Genomic DNA, 6,947 nt, shown 5'->3' on the forward strand with positions numbered 1-6,947 from the left:
GGTCTGAGGTCTGGTATGAGGCAGTCTGTTTGATGGAGACCTGGTCCAGTTGCATATCTGAGGTCTGGTATGAGGCAGTCTGTTTGATGGAGACCTGGTCCAGTTGCAGGTCTGAGGTCTGGTATGGGGCAGTGTTAAGCAGCATTAGCAGTGTGTAGTCTTCAGTGTGAGCCCCTGCATGATTATAGGGGCGGCTGTGGCTGAGTGGTTAGTAGAGCAGTCATCCTCCAATGCGAGAGTTGGGGGTTCAAATCCACCAGCATTCACATGTCAAAGTGTCCCTGGGCAAGACACTGAACCCCTTATAGCCTCTGATGTGTGTCCCATCAGTGTATGAATGTGATAAAGCACTGATTACCATACCATACCATACCATACCAATTTATTTATATAGCACTTAAAACAGCAACAAGGCCAACCAAAGTGCTGTACAAAAGAACCAAACATGCACAGCAGACAGGAAAACATAAAATAGAAATACAGATACAAATAGCAGCAGAAGCTAACTAAAATGGCCAACAGAGTGGAGAACAGACCGGACCAAAACAAATCACACCGTGTTAAAGGCAAGCGAATAGAAGTGGGTCTTCAAGCGAGACTTAAAGACTGAGAGTGTGGGAGCCTGCCGGACACTCAGTGGCAACTGATTAGTCTCTTTAGAATGATTTGTTCAATTAGCTTTGTAGTGATCTAGTAGAGTGTATGGTAAATGGACTGTACTTATATAGCGCCTTTCTATCTTATTTCAAGATACTCAAAGCGCTTTACACTACAATCTGTGTCCTCATTTACCCATTCATACAGCACTCTACTGGATCTCTACAAAGCTAACTGAACAAATCATTCTAATGAGACTAATCAGAGCTTTATCACATTCATACACTGATGGGACACACATCAGAGGCTATGAGGGGTTCAGTGTCTTGCCCAGGGACACTTCGACATGTGACTGCTGGTGGATTCAAACCCCCAACTCTCGCATTGGAGGACGACTGCTCTAACCACTCAGCCACAGCCGCCCAAGTGTGTATGTGTATGTGAGTGCTGTATGAATGGGTAAATGAGGACACAGATTGTGGTGTAAAGCGCTTTTAGTGTCTTGAAATAAGACAGAAAGGCGCTATATAAGTACAGTCCATTTACATGCTCCTTGTAGGTCAAATGAACTGTCTCATATTCATTCCAGCTCCAACATGTGTTTACATGCTGCAGTTTATACACCACACTCTCACACTAATGCTTGTTTAGAAAGTTGTTCTCTTGAAGCTAAATGTCAGGAACTCAGGCCATATTTAATCCTCATGAACTGGTGTCTGGTGTTTTCTGTGCAAAGTACTTTAAAATATTGTAAAAACATCCAAACATCCTTATTCACACCACAGAGTGTTGGATTGTCTTGAATTTTCTTTGTTTCAGTGACAGTGTAGTAGTGAGCGTTGGTTGTGGGGTGGGTATTGTTGTCCTATTATTAGTGTGAGCCAGGCCGGCCAGCAGCTGTTGGGAAGGAAGTGGGTGTACTGGGAACACTGGGCGGGAGTTATGGTCTGACTGCTGGAATTCCTAAATCAGCAGAGTCAGCGGGTCAGGAGCAGGATCACAGGTGTAAAACTGAGGTCAGAGGTCAGTGATCTGAACCTTCAGCTGTTGCAGCTGCTCTGTGATGGCATGACTTGTTTTGTCCAGGTTTTTGTAGGTCTCTGGTGAACTACAATCTATGAGTCTATCAGATCCAGTCTGGGGGAGACTGGATCTGATAGACTCATATATGTAAATATGGAAAATGCAAAATAGCCCCCTGTTAATGAAGAGGACAAATGTGTACAGCACTGGAAACACATCAATAAGTAGGGGTCAAGGGTCAGGCCTTAGAGTTTATTGGCCCTGCAAAAAGTTAAGACACTTTTATAAAGTTTTGTTGTTGTTGTTGCTTTTGAATTGTTCTGCCTCATAGTTCAGCATCTTAATGCTGCCTGGAGCAGCTTTATCTCTAATTCTGAGTATTAAAATGAACAGAAACAGTCTGTATTTTCCTGATCCCCTGCCTTGATGTTTTATTTGTGCTCATTTCTTTACCACATTTATTTAAAGAACAGCCAGTCAACAGTTTTGTCCCCCTCAAAAGTATTGTTTTCTGTTCCCCAGTTTTTGTGCAGATTACTGTTTTTTTTAAATAATGCTTAAAATTTACAGATAACGAAAGCATCTCTGTCTGAACATTCACAGGAACTTCACAGATGTTTCAGCATCAGAAATTAGTTGAAATGTCCACAGAAATGTTTGAAATTGTAAGTCTGGAACAGTATGGAGTACAGTGCTGGAAAATGTACAGGAACATTAATGAGTGTCATTACAAGATCTGACTGAAGAAGACAGTTTACTGTGAGATTGTACAGTGGTGAACGTCAGAAAATCAGAGAAATGCTGCTCAGTATGTGAGGTTTAGTTGGCTGCCTGCACTTTTTTAGGAAACTGTATCTGCAGTCACACAAATTTTTACATTTTAATGAATAAGTACTTATGCTTTAACAAGCAGACAGAAAGTGGATCAACACATCAGTTTAGATCTAATAAATGGAGCTGATTAATCATTAATCTGTCGTCAGCTTTCTTTTATTTTATCGCCTGAGATGTGGCATTTATGATGGACTGCAGCTTGCTGTTTCAGTATGAATTATTAAATAAACAAAAAATTCTAAAGCCAATCATTCTGTCACAGATTTATAACTCCTCTATCTTCAGTGTCTCAGTCAGTGAAAGCTATGAGTGTTTTAAAGTTTTCAATCCCGGGTTTTCCCAACAGGACTCAGATCTGGGTTCTGGTGAAATGTCCCTTTAGTGCTGTGAAATAAATCTCACTGAAAGTTTGAAACTGGCTGTCACTTCCATCAAGTTATTATTATTATGTTTTTAATTTATGAGTTTCATGAAGACGTCTTTATTGAAAGAGAGCTGTTATGAAACTACCTGGTCTAAAATCTCACACCTGTGGTGAAAGACCAACATCTCTCGTCTTGAACAAACTTGTTTGAATGTTTTAAATGTCTCTAAAGTAAAAAAAAAAAAGAAAAGAAAAGAAAACTATATATAAGGCGAGTCTGTGATTTGAAGGTCGCCAGTTCGACTCCCTGGACCAACAACATCAAAAATGTGTGTGAAAAGGTGAAACACCCACACCTGTCTCCACCCTCATTTGCCCCACTCTGGGCCCTTGAGCAAGGCACTCAACCCCCACCATCTGATCTCCCGGGCGCCCATTGATAGCAGCTGTCTGCTCCACACAAAGGGCTGTGGTAGCGCGGTGTCTGTGGTTGTGTCAGGAAGAACATAAGGCATAAAAACAATTGTCAAATCTTCATTCAAGTTAATTCGCTGTGACGACCTCTGAAGAAGAGAGCAGCTGAAAGAATTTTAAAAAGTTGGCTACGTATGTTATGATTTTAACACTAATTATCAGGGTTGAAATGTAGGGAATTACATTATATGTCTTGTAGTGAACTAAGCCTCAGGTCAAATCTGGCCCTGAGGGCCTTTCTGGGACAAGAACTGTTATTTCATTGATTTGAGTCCAGAAACACAAAATTAAGTTCATCCAGAGACTTTCTAAGTGTCCTGCACTGATCAATTGAAAGAACACTCTCTTTTTTATTATCATTACTATTTTACAAATGTCGTGATAATCAAAAGTGTGTTTAATTCAAACCATTTTAAATGTTGAAGTGAACTACTCATTTTAAATCAACTGTGAAACAGTATAAGTGATTTTCAATCCTCATTCAAAGTAGAAATCATTTTAAAGTTTGTCACAAGAGTAATTATTCATTTTCTTGATCTTCTGTCTGAAATGAGCAAGTGTAAGTTGGTCAAAGGTCAAGTTTCGGTCAACTACAAGTTTACTGTGTCAGGATCAGGTGGACAGGAACGAACCCAGTTGTGCAGACAGGACTCAACTCGGCAGATTAAAAAACTAAATACTTTAATGGCGAAATAATATGGTAACAAAACAATAAGCTGACGTGGCAGCAAAACTTACATGAACCAGAAGACTCAGGTAGAAACTCACAAGGACTCAGGAAGCTCAGGGAAAACTCAGGAGACGCAGGAAACATGAAGAACCAACGAATACGACCCGACAAAGGAACAACACAGAACAGGAGGCTTATATACAAGGACAAGACAAGACGTGATTACAACAGGTGTGACGAGACAAAGGTGGCGACAATTAAACTGACGAGGAAACACTAGGGAAACACAGACACAAACAGAAACAGCAAATGGTACCATCCTTACATACTGGAAAGAAATGTCATGTTTAACTTTTTCAGGCAGATATGAGAGAATTGACTCCACGAAGTCTCGGGTTCTTCAAAACATCTTCTGTCTGTTCTTAAACAAACTTAATCTTTTTCCTTGACTTTTAATAACCTCTTACATCACTAAAACCACCCCCTGTTCGGTCGATCGACCAATCAGGAAGTTCTCAAATGAACCGGAAACAGAACTCTTTAAAAGGTTCAACACTTCCTAGTTCTAGAGAGAATGCTGGAATAGAAGTTCCAGAGAGTGCGGAGAGAGAATGCAGAGTTCAGAATGCTGGAGAACAACGGCAACTAAGCTAAACGAGAGAAGTTCAGAGGAACTATGAAGAAGTCTGTTCTGGGATGATCTCACGACTCCGAACGGTTCCCTACTATCCTTACGGAGACGCTGGAAAGCGTTGAAAGAGAACTCTACACCGAGGCCGAACTATCGTCTGCAAAGGTAAAAGAGTCGATCTTCAACCGCAAAGTGTACCGTTGGTTAAGCTGGGTCCAAAGGAGCGTGTTGTTCTGGTTATAACAGACAAAGTCCCTCACCCATCTCTCTCAATTTAAACTTCATTTCCCTCTTTAAAACTCTTCTATCTTGCCAGTAATTAATCCAGATATTTTCAGAAATGTCTGTCGTAGAGCTTGAACCCAGATACCATGGCCGTATGGTCTCTGACGTAGAGCTAATTAATTAAGCTGTTGTTGAAATCAATTTGCCAAATTAATGTAAATGTTTGATGTTAAACTTTGATTCTGTTAATAAATGACCGCATTCATTTGATGGGTCAAAGAAAATTAACGTCTCACGTCACATTTAATTTCAATGCACGATATTATTCAGTCCAGAAAAATTAATGAATCCGTTTAATTTATGAATATATCACAGATATATGTTCATCTACAGTCTTACTTAATTGTGTATTAATTATGTGTAGGCTTCTTGTACATTTTAATGTAATTATTCCACTCTATAGTTTTACTTTAACTTGAGTATGTTTCATTTCAAGTATAGCACTTATTTACATTTTAATTTCCATCTGTTACTGAATGAAAATATATGAATGTAAACACAGTATAGGAGTTAAAATTAGTATGTGAACAATATGTAATGGGTGCTATTTGTAAAGTTACATAATCAAAAATTAACAGTAATATTTTGGTTTATTTAGCCTTTCATAAGAAAAAATTTTTTTTTCAAAGTCATAGTTTTACCCTGTTATTCATACATTTATAAATGTCTTAGTTCCGAACTAAATATTTAATTTACAAGCTAAATATATAGTTTACGATACAAACTAAATACTTAACTTGCAAGTTAAATATTTAGTGATCAAACTAAATATTTAGTTCCACACACATATTTAGTTTACAAACTAAAGGTTTATGTTCAAGCTAAATGTTTAATTTACAAACTAAATATTTAAATTGCAAGTTAAATAATTAATTAGAAAAATAAACATTTATTTTGGAAATTGAATATTTAGCTTGGAAAATAAATATTTAGGTCTGAGCTAAATATTTGGTTTAGGAATTAAATGATTAGCTTAGAAATCCAACACCCTGATGCATGCTCAATAATCCAAGTAGAAAAATTTAAAAAAGGTAAATCTGGTCCTCTGGACATTCAAAAAACAAAACAAAGCAAAGCAAAAAATAAAAATATAGCACCATTTCATTTTTCATCCGAAAGTCTTCCTCAGTCTGAGGTGCTGTTTTCAGCTAAGTCTTATAAATGGCACCTTCTCAGAGTAGATCAACCAGTTTTGCTGCTGACAACCAAAACCAGCTGCTCGCATGGTCAAGAAGGACCATAAGCCTAGCGATGGATCATTAGCACACTGATGGCTGTTTACTATTCACAGGAGGCTGAGTGATAATAGCAATAACAGCATTGTAAGAGGGGGACAGTTGAACCTGGAGTCCTCCACCCCAGTTTAATGATGGACAATTTATTTTCACAAAGATGGCCTCCTTTACTTCTCTCTCAAACCATAGTTCCTCTCTATCCAGTATGTGAACATCTTCAACCTTGACTGCTGACCTGGAGATGAGTGTAGACCGCAGAGTCTTGGCCTGATGTTGTTGCTCTTCTGTGCTGGGCCATCCTTTTGACCAATGGCTGTTTAGTTTCCCCGATGTAAGACTGATCACAGCCTTACTGACACTGAACAGCATACACAACATTACTCTGTTTGTGCCGGGGGACTGGATCTTTGGAATGAACCAATCTTTGCCGTAATGTATTTTGGGGTTTAAAAGCCACTGGGACGTTGTGTTTAGAAAATAAACGTCTCAGTTTCTTTGCTACTCCCTCAACATACGGAATGACCACTGATCTGGGTTCCTCCTTTTCACCTGATGGCTGACTGGAGTCCTGTTTGGGTTTCTTCTCTGCTTTCAGGAAGGCCCAGTTAGGATATCCACATTGCTCTAGAGCAGAGGTCTCATTCTCGTGGCCCGCGGGCCAATTGCGGCCCGCAGGACGATGTCTCGTGGCCCCCACCATGATATGAAAGTATAATATTAGTGCGGCCCACAGGGTGAGTGGACCTCTGAAGGAAGTCCCACCCGCCGTTCCTCATCATGGCTGACATTTGGTGCTAGGCTAAGCTACACAGACTTAATGCGCACTAGACTTGT

At 39.4% G+C, this 6,947-nt stretch overlaps 1 protein-coding gene across 1 annotated transcript in view; it reads left to right on the top strand.

Annotated features, from left to right (window-relative positions):
* Nucleotides 1–6,947, top strand: part of LOC119425022 (disabled homolog 2-interacting protein) — a 217,406-nt gene that overhangs the window by 1,028 nt on the left and 209,431 nt on the right. The window lies entirely within an intron of this gene.

This window comes from Nematolebias whitei, chromosome 18 (assembly GCF_014905685.2).
Source record: "Nematolebias whitei isolate Nwh7 chromosome 18, NemWhi1, whole genome shotgun sequence".
NCBI lineage: Eukaryota > Metazoa > Chordata > Actinopteri > Cyprinodontiformes > Rivulidae > Nematolebias > Nematolebias whitei.